Source organism: Camelus bactrianus, chromosome 9 (assembly GCF_048773025.1).
Source record: "Camelus bactrianus isolate YW-2024 breed Bactrian camel chromosome 9, ASM4877302v1, whole genome shotgun sequence".
Classification (NCBI taxonomy): domain Eukaryota; kingdom Metazoa; phylum Chordata; class Mammalia; order Artiodactyla; family Camelidae; genus Camelus; species Camelus bactrianus.
The window spans coordinates 2,005,711-2,020,223 of record NC_133547.1 but is presented as its reverse complement, the minus strand read 5'-3'; positions in this window follow the sequence as shown (position 1 = coordinate 2,020,223).

Genomic DNA, 14,513 nt, shown 5'->3' with positions numbered 1-14,513 from the left:
ACTCGCGGCGGCCTTCCAATCCACAGATCTGCACGCCGGTTCCGACCAGCGCCGAGCTCCTGGGAAATCCCTCCCAGGAGCGGTTCCAAGCCGCGGCCACCCCGCCCCATGCGACCAAACCTCAGCCCGCGCCGCCGACTCACGAAGCGAAGGGAAAACGATCCAGGAACTGCGGAGCGTCCAAAAACGCGAAGAAGGTACCTCACCTGCCAGCCCGGCCGGAAGTTCCTGCCGCGGTGGCTCCTGGGAGTCGCGGAAGCGTCCGTGTGCGCATGTGCAGTCTCACCGCCTTTATTACGGAGACCTGAATGTCTTGGTATCCTGGCCAGCTAGGAGCCTGGACTCTGGTAGCCGGGGGCAGGTGCAGGACTCGGAGTGTCTGGGTTTGACAGCGAGCCCGGATGCCCTAAACCGAAAGGCTGTGGCCTCTTCTCCTGGTGTCTTGGGTCTGGGATGGAGCAGGGAGGTGCGTGGGGAATAGAACGCGCATGCGCTGGCGCCCGTGGAGGCGGGGCTTCAGCGCACTAGGTCTCTAGGGATCCTAGAAGGCACCCGAGAGTAACGGATACGCTTGCACACAATGGCCCCTAGGGGCGTGGCTTTGTGTCCATGGGAGCCGGAGGTGGGAAGGCTGCGCAGGCGCATGGAGCACATCGCCGCCGCTTTCTGGAGGCACAGAAGCAGTTCGGTTTACGGGGAAAGGTTTCCTGGGTGGTGTATGGGGAGGGGCGCTCCGAGAGTCCCGGGTTGGGGTAGGGATGGGCCGTCAGCGCCGGTGCGCCTGGTGGCTTGTTCCCCTGCATGTTGTTTCTTTGTGTGGTTGTGGGATTTGCTTCAGGCCTCTCTGGGTGTTTTGTTGATGACTCTTATGCGCTCTGCTCATCATTTGATTTTTCAGAACTTGGGTTTGCTCACGGTGTTACTAAACCAGGTTGGTTTGCCTGATGCGAGGTGCTGGCCAAGGCTGAAATCCAGTGGGACCCTACGATGCAAAAGCCCCCTGTGTTTTTTACTTCTTGTTTGTAGGGAAAAAGGCTTTAGTCCTCTAGGCCTTCCCCAAGGAGCAGGCACAAGTAATTACTAACTAGAGAAGTGACGGAATGCAGAAACAAAAAGCAGTCAAGCAAGAAAAGTAATGAGAAAATTCTAAGGAAAAGATGTGATTAAGTTGGACCCAGTGAAAGATGAATAGGAATGAATATAAATTCTACTCTAAATTTGGAAAATATTCTACTTGAAAGTGAATGTTTTTTGGTGATGGTTGCATAGCTATATGAATATAATAGAAATAAGTGAACCATAAACTTATAATGGGAAAATTTTATGGGGTGCAAGTTGTACCACAATAAAATTGCTTTTTAAAAAAGGAAGAAATAAAAATTAAAAAAGAAATGAAAGCTTAACCAATAGTTCAGTGACCAAATCGAGTTTTAATTCCTCCTTAAAGGATATACATAATAATCTGGCGCATATTTTTTCTTTTGGAAGGGGCACCGAGATATAAGGGTGCATAACTTTGAGTTCTTCTGCAGAAATCGACACCCTCCCCACCTGGTGGAGGATGGTGATTACGTTCTGACCGCTAGCGCATAGGCCCCAGATTGGTTGGAACCAGAAGATCGATGATGTTGACTCCCAAAATACCACCCAGTTACCTCACCACCAACCAACCAGAAGGAAGTCCACAAGCTGATCAAGCACCCTGTAACTCTTATCCCTAATGTCGCCTTTATTTTATTTATTAATTTTTTAATTGAAGTACAGTCAGTTTACAACGTTGTGTCAATTTCTGGTGTACAGCATCATGTTTCAGACATCCGTATAAATACATGTTTTTGTTTTCATATTCTTTCTCATTATAGGTTACTACAAGATACTGAATATAGTTCCATGTGCTATTCAGCAGAAACTTGTTGTATATCTATTTTATATACAGTAGTTAGTATCTGCAAATCTTGAACTCCCAATTTATCCTTCCCCACCCTTTCCACCCCTGGGGAAATTTGAGCAGATTTGAGGTTTTTTGGTTTTTTCATAGTTCCTTTCTTCTCCTCAGCTCTGCATTCACAGGACTCTTGTTCTTTAAGAGAGGGACCCTATAAAGGGGACCATGACCACTGGACTTCTGAAAAGCACATCACAAGTGAGTTGTGGTTTCTTTTTTTCTTTTCCTGCAGTGAGACCCCAAAGAATAAAGGTTAACCCTAACCCTAAAGAATTAAGTCATCTAATAACACAGAGATCCTCATGAAGACTGCAAAATATCAAGTGCCCCGAGCTTTAATCCCATGTCCAAGGACAAATTTTAAAAAGAAGTGAGTTTTTTTTTTCCTTTTTCCTTACTGTTTGGAGAACAGCTTCCTTTTCACACACACACACATAAATTTAAACATATATTTTCCAATATTCTAGGAAATTACAAAATGCACTTATAGAAAGAGAAAGCCATAATCCCACAACCAGTCTTTTTTTTTAAACAGTTTTCATGTTTCCTTGTACTTACGTTTAAATTTCACCATGAAATACTGAGCGTTAAGTATATGCTGGCCTTATATTCAGATTTTTTTGAAATGCAAAGATAAATGGACAGGTGGCTTTAAAGATGTGATGTATTAGACTTTGTAGAACATATCAAACAATTAGAGAATCTAGAGTCTAGGGGGTGGTAGAATTCTGTCTATGTACATTTACACATTTAGTGGCCCAAGTAAACTCGAAAGAGACAGGAAGGCGTATGTGAAGCTTTGGGTTGCAGTTGGGGGAAAAACCCATTCAGGACGGAAATGAGGTCCTAGGCTGCTGACCGTCTCCCCTTGACTTCGGACTTTAGACAAAATAAGGAGTATTTATCAGTGTACAGAAACCACTGAACTGAGGGGAGAGGGTGTAGCTCAGTGGTAGAGCACATGCTTAGCTTGCACGAGCTCCTGGGTTCAATCCCCAGTACCTCCCATAAAAATACAATAAATAAATAAACCTAATTACCTACACCCCCCAAAAAAACCCACTGAATTATACAAAATCCCTATTTCTCAAGAAAAACTGCAGCAACAGGATAGGTTAAAGACTTGGCTCAGACCAACTAGGGTTTTGGGGGCCACAGTCTGAAGTGAGCAGGGCTGGCTGGGGGCTCGGAATCCAGCTGGATGGGGCAGCTCACATCCAGGACCTGTAGACTGGAACAGGCTGGAAACTCAGTCCAGTGGCGGAATGGTTCCTGCTTTCCTCAAAAATCCTTGTTTTCCGAACATGTTCCTGGGATGCTTCCCTCAAACCGGGCCCACAGCCCATGTTAACTATCTTGTTGATAATGTAGGATACTTATTTCTCCTCCAAAGAGCTGGTTTTCACTGTCTGTGCGTGTGTATGTGTACTGGAGTAGGGGGAACAACTGGTTCCTACAGCGTACACCACAAAGCCTGTGTGGTACCTAATTTTTTTCAGCCAAGACTTCACACTTCTCTCCAGGGCCTCGTGAGTAAGAAAGTGTTTGCCGTTTCAGCAGTCAGTGACATTCACAAGATGTGGCCATCGACGTCTTCCATGAAGAGTGGGGATTCCTAAACCCAGCTCAGAGAGAATTGCACACGGCCATGATGTCGGAGACCTACCAGAACCTGGTCTGGCTGGGTAAGTGCATCCAGCCCTCAATTCAGCACCTGTTTTCTGCTGTGTGTTCCTCCTCCGATTGGCAATCTCTGGGGAACTATGATGACCTTTGCTTTATGTTTTTGTTCTGTGTCCCATGATGAGCACAGTTAGAAATGGACAACTTTCAGGGGGAGGGTACAGCTCAGTGGTAGAGCATGTGCTTAGCATGCATGAGGTCCTGGGTTTGATCCCCAGTGCCTCCATTAAAATAATAATAATTATAATTAATAATAATTATAAATGAATGAATGGATAAATGAATAAATAAACCTAATCGCCTCTCTCCCCTGGAAAAAAAAAAAGAAAAGAGAAATGAACAACTTCCTCTTTCCCATCCTTCAGAAAACCTTTACACTTAATCTGGCCATTCTTATAAGGGCTTCTAACCTGATTCCTGTGGTTAGTGGGCTGAATTCTTGGGTAATGATGGCATGGCCATTTCTTTCTCTTTCCACAGGCATTTCCATTTCCGAGCCCTACACAGCCTTCCTGTCGGAGCAAGGGACACAGCGCAGAGTGGTGCAGAGGCAAGACCTCCACCGGCAGGTGAGTCAGGAACCAAGCAGAGGGAAGGCTGTATGTTCAAAAAGCCAGCTGCTCCCTGAGGTGACAGCAGTTTTAAGGTGTTTGGATGTCTCCCCTCAGAGGGCCTTTGGTTTGAGCTTCCCAGTGGGTCCATCATCCTCATTGGTCACCCTACTCTCATCCCTTTTTTAAATGATTACCGCCAGCCTCCAGATGTGTGTCCTGCCCCCTCGTTTGCGATCAGCTCCCCACCTCTGCTCCCTCGATTGTTTCACCAGCTCATCTTCCTCCCTTCCCTTCTTAAGGCTGTTTCCTTGAAAACATTCCTCAACACCTCTGTTGTTTTCATCTATCCAAAAAGTTCCCATTCTGTCGTCCGATTAATTAAGTGTATCTACCCCACAGCTGTTCCATTAACAAACACATTCCATCTTTAATTCTGGCCAAGAATGAGGGTTTTCTAAAAGAACTGAACCCATCAAGGTATTTACTGTTTAACAAGAGGAATTAAGAGATGTTCTTAGTGGGGAGGGTGTAGCTCGGTGGTACAGCATGTGCTTAGCATGCACAATCAATCGTTGGTACCTCCATTCAAATTTTTTAAAAATTAAAGAAAAAAAAAGAGAGAGAGAGACCTTCTTAGACACCCTTGGCAAAGTAGGAGCCAAGCTTGGAGAACTTCAAACAGAGTGACCACTGCCCAGGCCAGGGGTCAGCACATCAGCGGTGGACGGTGCAGGGGTTTGGCCACTGGTGTGTGTGGCTTGCCTGTGCTGCTGGACCTGCTCAAGCCCAGTCCTGGGCACTCCTCTCATGGCTCATGGAAGATTGCTACCGGGCCCACCCCACCTGAGAGCTGGTGGTTTGGACAGTACCCAGCTCACATGGGCAGTTTGGGCCACGTGAGCACTTGCTGTCTGAGTTTGCTTGAGCTGCTGTGACAAACGTACCATAGACCGGGTGGCTCAAACAATGAATGTTTATTTCTCACAGTTCCGAAGGCCAGGAATTGCAAGATCAAGGCACCAGTAGATTCAGTATCTGGAGAGAACGCCCACTTCCCGGTTCACAGACAACTGTCTCCTCGCTGTGTCCTCATGTGGAAGGGGTTCCCTTTTATGACAGCACTAATCCCATTCATGAGAGATCTACCATCATGGCCTAATCACCCCCGAAGCCCCCGCCTCCAAATACCGTGCCCCTGGGGGTTAGGATTTCAACATGTGAATGTGGGGGACACAGACGTTCAGTCCATGACAATGCCCCTCGGATGGAGGGTCGCTCCTGGTACTGGGGATCATGCCAAGAGCTGTCGTTTAAACGGTGTGAAGGTCTCTGCTGCAGGCAGCGTTAATCTGGGGGTCTGCGCTGCGACTCTCCCATTGCTGTCCCACGTGGCATCTTTTCCCACCACGGATACCTCTAGTCTTGTGGCATCTGCCCAGTGCTGGTCCAGGCATCAAGGCTGCTTCTAATACAGCCAGAACCTTGTTCTGGGTCTCACTCAAAACCAGTACTTTCCACCTAACCCAGTAAGCGGACCCGAGCAGTATTCCACATCCTCTCAAGCACGGTGCTGCTTTCTCGGTAATGGAGGTACATGATGCAAAAATTTATCCTTTACCTTGGCAGGGCTGGCCCAGCATCCCCTGGACCTCGGGACCCCTGAAAGCCTCCCTACCTGCCAGGTCCCTGAATCTCCCTCCACCTGGAGCGCATGTGTCCTACCAGGTCACCTCTGAGTGTGGGTCTCATGAACAGAGTATCATCAATACAGTGGGCCAGTGTGATGCTCGACTGAGCCATCAGGGTCTTCAGCTTATGCTGTGATACAGAGCAGGAGAGTTAACTTCAGTGCAGGGCCCAGACCCTTGTGTCACTCAGCTCGGGCTGCCCCAGCTCAGTTCCACAGATTCAGTGGCATAAATGCAGAAATGTATTTCCTCACAATTCTGCAGACTCTGCAGTCTGAGATCAAGGAGTCGGCAGGGTTGGCTCCTTCAGAGGCCTCTCTGTGGCTTGTAGACAGCCAGCTTTTCCCTGTGTCCTCACACGCACAATCTTCCGTCTGCACGCATCTGTCTGTGTTCTCCTGTCTTCTTATAAGGTCACCATCATACTGGATTAGGACCCACCCTAATGACCTGAGTTTTCCTCTTTAAAGGCCCTCTCTCCAAGTATCTGCCCATCCACTCTGTGAATTTTTGTATCACTCATTATCCAGATTAATTGGATATGTACTTGTGTCATTTTATTTCAGTATTTTTTTAAATGTTTATTTAATCCATAAACTTTGGGTGGGGGAGGTCAATTAGGTTTTTATTTGTTTTAGTGGAAGTACTGGGAATTGAGCCCAGGACCTTGTGCATGCTAAGCACACGCTCTACCACTGAGCTACACCTCCCTCCTGAATGTTTCATTATTGAAAAAATGGATTGAGTGGATGGTGGCTAGTGAGTGTATGATAATGTTAAAATACTAAATAATATTAAAAATCTTCTAAACCTATAAAACCAGGGTAGGTTTGTTTGATCAAGTATCCAGTGACATGCTGTAAAAAGAAAAAGCAATAACCTCCTTGTGTCTCGTGTGTGTTTTCATTCTTACTTCCCTCAGGACTCACAGTCACAGTGCAATGGGAGTATGGCTCACACCTTTATCCATGCTCACACACACCCCACAGACACACACCCAGGGAGCGTTTTCTTATTTTCTTTCTCTCTCTCTCTCTCTCTCTCTCTTTTTTTTTTTTTTTTTTTTGTGAAGGGAGGTATTTAGGTTTATTTATTTTTATTTTATTTATTTTTTTTAACGGAGTTACTGGGAATTGGACCCAGGACATCATGCATGCTAAGCACGCACTCTACCACTGAGTGAACCCTTCCTGGGTTATTTTCTTGTTCTTAAAAAATAGTTACCTTTCTTCACTTGTTAAAACTTTATCTCGGTCAGCTTCACCTCTTCAGGTCCGTATAGCTAAAACTCATCATTTCTAATAGTTCCACAAATAAACCGGACTGTTGGACATAGTGTCATCAGTTTAAATAGATACTTTCGGGAGAGGGTATAGCTCAGTGGAAGAGCGCCTGCTTAGCATGCACGGCCCCAGTACCTCCATTCAAACAAACAAACAAAAGATACGTTAATTCAACGGATATTTACTAATCAACTATACTTCAATTTTTAAAATATAAAAAATTTTAAAAATAAAGTTATTTCAAATTTAAAATAATAATAAAGGGGTATTTATCTGTTCCCAGCGTTTCTGTCAGCGGAGCATGACAGGAGGCGTCCGCACACGTCCCCGGAAGGACTGGCGCCTTGGTCTGAGGGCGGAGTCGGCCGGAGAGAATGCCTGCCTCTGTTCGCGTCGGCGCGCTCACATGCGCGTTTTCACAGCGGGACTGTGTTTCAGGAAGAGCGTCCAAGAGGAAACATACCGATGTGAAATAGGGACGAAGGACGCAGGCGGCACCCGGAGAGACTCGGAAAAAGCCTCCCCCTCTGGCCCCAACCCCGACGGGCCTTCCCGTCCACCGGAGAGACGCTGGCGGCGCCACGAGTGTGGGAAGGCCTGCGGCCGCCGGGCCACTCTGCTCAGCATCCGGTCGGCAGGGGGGAGACCGTGAGTGCGGAAGGCCCTCGGCCAGAGCGCCCACCTCTCGGAGCACCAGCCCCCCTCACCCGGGAGGAGGCCCTCGGGCGCAGCGGGTGCGGGAAGGCCTTCCGCTGCCCGCGGGCCTCACGCGTCACGGGAGCCCTCGCGGGGGCGGGGGCAAGCCCTGCACGGGCCAGGCCCGCAGCTAAGCCTCCCCCGGAGCGCGCAGCGCGTCAGGCACCAGGGGTTCATTCCGGGGAAAGGCCTGCGGAGGCAGCAGCGGCAGCACGTCCTTCACCGGCTGTCTTCGCCGCTTGAGCATCAGAGGACTCACCCCGGAGAGAAGCCCTGCCGGCGCCAGGGCTGCGGGAAGGCCTTTCGCCCGGCGGTGCAGCCCCCTCAACGCCGGAGAGTCCACCCCGGCGAGAAGGCCCGGGCGAGTAAGGAACGTGGGAGAGCCTCCACCTGCGGGTCCCCTTCGTGTGTCCAAGAGGCGTCACACGGGAGAACGGCCCTACGAGGGCCAGGTGTGCGGGAAAACCTTCAGCGGCCACTCTTCCCAGGTCACGCACGATCGGACTCGGCGGAGTGACGCCCTTCGGCTGCCCCACGAGCTGGAAGGCCTTTAACACGTCCTCCTCCTCGTCTACAAGGGTGTTCATCCCGGGGAAAGCCCTTCGGGGCCCCAGTGTGGGGAGTCCTTCAGGTGCAGGTGCCACCTTACTCGACATCAGCGTGTCCGTTCTAGAGATTAACCAGAGCCGGCTGGACTGGAGGACGGTACTGTTCCAGTCACCGAACGAAGATCTGGGCAGCAGGCAGCCAGCAGTTGGCACTGACTGTTTCAGGAGGCAGTTTATTTACAAGGGCTCAAGAATCATCAACAGATGGGGTGGCAACGAACCCACTTTGGAAAAGGCAAGTTCAGTTTAAGAGCTCATCTAGCGGCAGAGGATATAGCTCAAGAGGTAGAGTGCGTGCTTAACATGCACCAGGTCTCGGGTTCAATCCCCAGTGCCTCCATTAAAAGTAGTAATAATAATAATAATTAAATAAATAAAACTCCTTCCTTCCCCACCTCCCCCCAAAAAGCAGGAGGTGAAACCACTGTCCTGTGACTGTTCACCCATGACCAGCAACACTTTCCAAACCGACCCCTGGTTTGTGTCACCTCCCGTTTATCGTCCTAAAGCCAAGTGTACAATGCTGGTGTGCTGACAGCCAGAGATGAGGCAAAGAGATCACCTCTTGGCTTTTGTCCTGGCAGGAGAGACACTGTGTCTTCAAACCCAATGGAGAACTCCCCTCCCATGGGAGAGCCTTGGGTGTCGTACAATGTGAAAGAAAGACGGGCAGCTATGACTTAATGCTCTGCATCCTACAAATGGCGGTACCCATGTTGTTCCATGTTTAGCTTAGAATTGCCCGACCAGCGTCCCTTCCTGAACTCTCCCTCCCTTCAGCTGCTGTGTTCTCAAGATCTTATCACTGTATCTGTCACCTTTGAACAAGGATAGAAGGACCAGCACAAAGGAACAGCACCAGAATGGATAGAAGGGTATCAGATAGATGTTAGCAGATGTTCCTTAACTGAGCTCACAGGAGTTTTTTTTTCTTTTTCCTTGATTTTCTATTACACGTTCATGCAAAAGCATTTATAAAAAGCATGATGGGGAGGGTATAGCTCAGCGGTGGAGTGCCTGCCTAGCATGCATGAGGTCCTGGGTTCAATCTCCAGTACCTCCGTCAAAAATAAACCAACCTAATTACCTCACCACCCCCCCAAAAAATAAGAAAATAATTTACCATTTGGGAAAATGTGTGTATTTCTGCCAACGTGGGGTACCCTGATATTCACAAGGCTGGCACAACAGAAGAAAGAAGCATTTTTATGTTGGGATTTGCTAAGCTTTGACGTGACAGAAGCAGGGGCGGTGAAACAGCGCCCCTTCCGGGCAGCTTTCGGAATCACATTGTCTTGATCGCGGTAGCCTACCGCAAACGCTCGGAGAGAGAGCAAGGACCCGTTCTGCCGGTTTGTTGGTTGATTAAATTTCTCGTGATTCTGTGTGTGGAGCGTTCGCATTGTATCCGGGGAACGTCGACTCTGATCTGTGTGATTCGTCTGGTATTGAACCTCCGGGACCCTGCACAGGGCTCGGACGGCTGAGAAGGTAATCCCAGAGCCTCCGTGTTCGCTGTCAGCTGCTGCCGCTGTTCCCTTCCACGTGGTCCCCAATCCTCCCCGTCGCCTGAATTCTTCATGCGGTCTGGACAGAGTAGCTGGACCTCCTACACGATAGACCAGCGCTCCCAAGAGTGCAAAACACAAATGGCCAGGCCTTCTTAAATTTCTCTAAACAGGGTTTTGTTAACAAATCTTGCATAACCTGTATCAGATTAGCCCCTAAATATTTAATATTTTTATTCTATTTGTCTTGCTAAAATTTCAATTTATGAGTGCTCATTGCTAGTATATACAAACACACTAGATCTTTGTATATCCATCTTACGTTCTGCAACCATACTAAACTCAATTATTCTAAGGTCTTGTTTTGTTTTGTTACATTTCATGGGTTGTAAATGAAAAGTCTTGCCAGCCATATTAGTAAACAGAGAATGCTGTGGCCATCAAGTCATCAGGCACTACTGCCACCATCATCCCCAACCCCTCCACCCTCTGAATCCCTATTGACAGTGAGCACAGGGAACTCAGGATACAGACCCTCAGGCAGCCCAGCCTCTGCAGCCACCCCCATCAGTGCCCTATGAGGGAACTCAGGAAGGGAAAGAAAAGGACACTGGCTCTAGACAGCTAGGTGCACATCAAAAGAATGATTTCTGTGAGCCCAGACCTTTGTGCCTTCCCATCCATAGGAAAGTGCTAAGTTCCTTGAGATATCTGGTTTTCTTTCATTAACAGTCATCTTTTGATGTTCTGACTACCTGGTCTTTGTTGCACAAAATCGTATATCCTGGCTTCTGCCTTGCCCCTTTGGAGCAGTCCCTCAGAGCCATCTGAGAGGCTGTCGTCGCGGGTTTAAGTCCTCAGAAATGTCCCCTGAATAAAACATAACCCAGCTTTTAGGTTGTGCATTTCGTTTCAGTCTACTGGCTGTTGTACCTAAGGCGATCGTGTCTTCTTCAAATAAAGACAGTGTGCTTTGCCTTTCGCGCCTGGGCGCCTTACTTTTCCTGGCCTTAGTGCTGGCCGGAGCCAGTATTAAGTAGTTACAGCATTAAGCAGAAGAAGTGAGATCGGTATCTTCACTTTTCTCCTGATTTTAGGGGAAAAGCATCCAATCTTTTACCACTAGGCATCAGATTAGGTGGTTTTGAAAAAAAAAAATTGTTTTAGTCACGTTGAGGACGTTCCCTTCTTTCCTAGTTTGCTCAGAGTCTTTTAGAAGTCAGGCATGCTGCATTTCGTCAAAAGCTTTTCTGCGTCTAGTAAGACAATAGTATGGTATTTCTGAGTTTTTCGTTGTTGTTGTTGAGTTTTTAACGCGGTGAATTATATTGCTTGATTTTCAGATGTTAAAACCACTTTGCCTTCCTTGGGTAAAACCCACGTGGTCACACTGTATGTGGATGTAATTAATGCCACTGAATTGTACAATGAAAATGGGTAAAATGGAGATTTAATGTTAGGTATATTTTACCGCAATTAGAAGGAGGAGGGGGAGGAGCGGAGAGGAGAGAAGAGAAGGGGAAGGAGGAGAAAGAGGGGAGAGGAGAGGAGAAGGAGGGGAGAGGGGACGAGGAGGAGGGGGGAGGGAGGAGGAGGGAGAGAAAGGAGGGGGAGGGGAGGGGGGAGAAGGAATCAAACCTTCCGCAGCCAAGGGCCTCAGCAAGCAGAACAGGATCCCCTTCCTTGAGGGGACAAGCTGCAGAGCCAGCTGCGGGCGGGAGGCAGCGAGCGCTCCTCCACGCTGTGGCAGAGCCCAGCTGAGCAATGATCGGCCCCTCGCGCCAGGTGACCCAGCTCTGAACGTTCCTTCGGGAGCAGGGCCACCTTTTATCCTCCGGCCTCCAAGTGTTGGCCCTGAGATGGGTTTCGGGTTGGGAACTCGGCGCTGCGCGGCGGGGATGAACGTGGAGAAGCGACGCCACCCTTCGCGGGGCGGAGGGGCTGCGGCTCCCGCACCTGCCGCTTCTCCCTCGCGCATCCTGCCCCAATGTGCCTGGCCCAGCAGCCTTCGGGAATGTCTCCCACCCGTTCCTTCCCGCTCTTTACAACCCCAGGGGCGCCACACCGTGTGACTGTTGCTGTGCGGGGGTGACGGGGGGGCCTTCACCTGGGAAGACCGGTGCCCCTCTGCCAGCCTGCGAGCCGGCTCCGCCGCTTCCCCTTCAGTGGCTTCTTCTCCGCTGTCCCTACGCTGGGTGCAGGCGTCGCTCGCTTTGTTGTCCTTCTCACATGTCGCGTTTATTTATTTTTCTACATGCGAAAGCTCTCCGGCAACTCTGAGCTGAGCAAGTCTGGTCGGTGCCGTTTCTCCAACAGCATTTGCTCACTTGTCACACCTGGGTCGTTCTTGCCGTATTTCAAAGGTTTTCAGTGTTATTACTATACTTGCTATATTGATCGGTGATCAGCAGTCTAGCTGTGGTTCTTTTCCCAATTTCTTTATTTACTTTTTTATTGAAGTATAGTCACTTTCACAATGTGTCAATTTCTTGCATATAGCATAATAGTTCAGTCATGCATATACAAACACACATACTCTTTCATATTCTCATTATAGATTACTACAAGATGTTGAATATAGTCCTCTGTGCTATACAGTATAAACTTGTTTACCTATTTCATATTTAGTAGTTAGTATCTGCAAATCTCGAACTTCCGATTTATCCCTTCCGACCCCCTTTCCCTTGTAACCATGAGTTTGTTTTCTTTTTCTTTCTTCCTTTTCTTCTAGCTGTTAACAAGGATTTATTCCAGTTTTAGGATTTAATATATAACTTGTAGAAATGTAATTTTCAGAAACCGAAGTTTCTATTAAAAAGAAGATTTTAGTACACTGATGTAATCTTCCTAGAATATTATTCCTAGGAAGTAAGGAAAAGTCCTGCAGTGTTGTATGTAGTTCTACTTGGTAATAATTGACTGGACCCATTTGGGAATGGTCTCCTTTAGGAGACATGAGCTTGTTTTCTATGTCTGTGGGCTGTTGCTGTTTTGTAAATAAGTTAATTTGTGTCTTTTTTTTTTTTTTAGATTCCACAAATAAGTGATATCATATGGTTTTTTTTCTTTCTCTTTCTGGCTTATTTCGCTTAGAATGGCAATCTCCAGGTCCATCAATGTTGCTGCAAATGGCATTATTTTATTCTTTTTATGGCTGAGTAGTATTCCATTGGATAAATATACCACATCTTCTTTATCCAGTCATCTGTCAATGGACATTTAGGTTGTTTCCATGTCTTGGCTACTGTAAATAGTGCTGCTATGAACATTGGGGTGCACGTGTCTTTATAAATTAAGTTTCCCTCTGATGAACACATAGTTTTTATATGCACTGGGAAACCAAATAATTCATGTGACTCACTTTGTTGTGATGTTCGCTGTATTGCAGAGATCTGAGCTGATCTTGTAATATCTCTGAGGTCTCTCTGTATGTAGAAGTTAGTGGATTTGTCCCCCAAATGTGTAATGGTTAATTTTTTATGTCAACTTGACTGAGCCACAAGGTGCCCAGATGTTTGGTCAAATATCATTCTGGTTTCTGTGAGGATGTTTTGGGGATGGGATTAAAATTTAAATCAGTGGATTTTGAGGAAAGCAGGTTGATCTTCCTAATGTGATGGGCCTCACTTAATCAGTTGAAGGCCTGAATAGAACAAAAAAGACCAAACTCCCTGAACAACAGAGGATTCTCTGGCAGTGGCCTTTGGGCATATATCTGCAACACCAGCTCTTCCTGGTCCTGCAGCAGATGGCCTTCGGACTGGAACTGAAACAGCTCCCCTGTGTCCCAAGTCTGCCAGCCCATCCTGCAGATTTTGGACTTGCCAGCCTCCATAATCACAGGAACCAATTCCTTACAGTAAATCTCTGTGTCTGTCTACATCCTATTGGCTCTGTTTCTCTGGAAAACTCTGACTAATATAAAGGGCCTGGCTATCTGTGTTTCTAGCTTGACTATGAACTTCTTATGGGCTGAGACACTATTTCACTGACCTCAGAACACTTAGGATCCAACACGGGCCCAGAGAATATTTGTCGACTAGAGTAAAATTGACTATTTTAAAACCATTGCTATTTCATCTTCCTGGAGTGTTAAGTGGGACCTCTCTGCTTTGGACAGAATCTTAGCAGGGATTTTATAGGAATTATTATTTTATATGAAATATGTTATCTGGTTCTTGGGGGGTGGGGGGAAGGCCATACCTAAGATCCCAGTATTATTTTATTTTTTAAATAATATTTTAATTTTTTACTTATTTATTTATTTAACAGAGGACCTGGAGACTGAACCTGGAACCTCACGTATGCTAAGCACTGGTTCTACCGCTGAGATATACCCCCACATCCCCAGTATTATTTTGATAGTTATATGCTCAGTTTTGTGTCAATATGCATATCTTATCTTTTAAAATGTGAAACAATTAGTAATGACCTATTTCTCCCTGTCTTAGTCAACTGCTGTGATTTTTTTAAAATTAGTAATAAAATCAGAAAGATGAATATCACATGATATCACTTACATGCGGAATCTAAAAAATAATACAAATG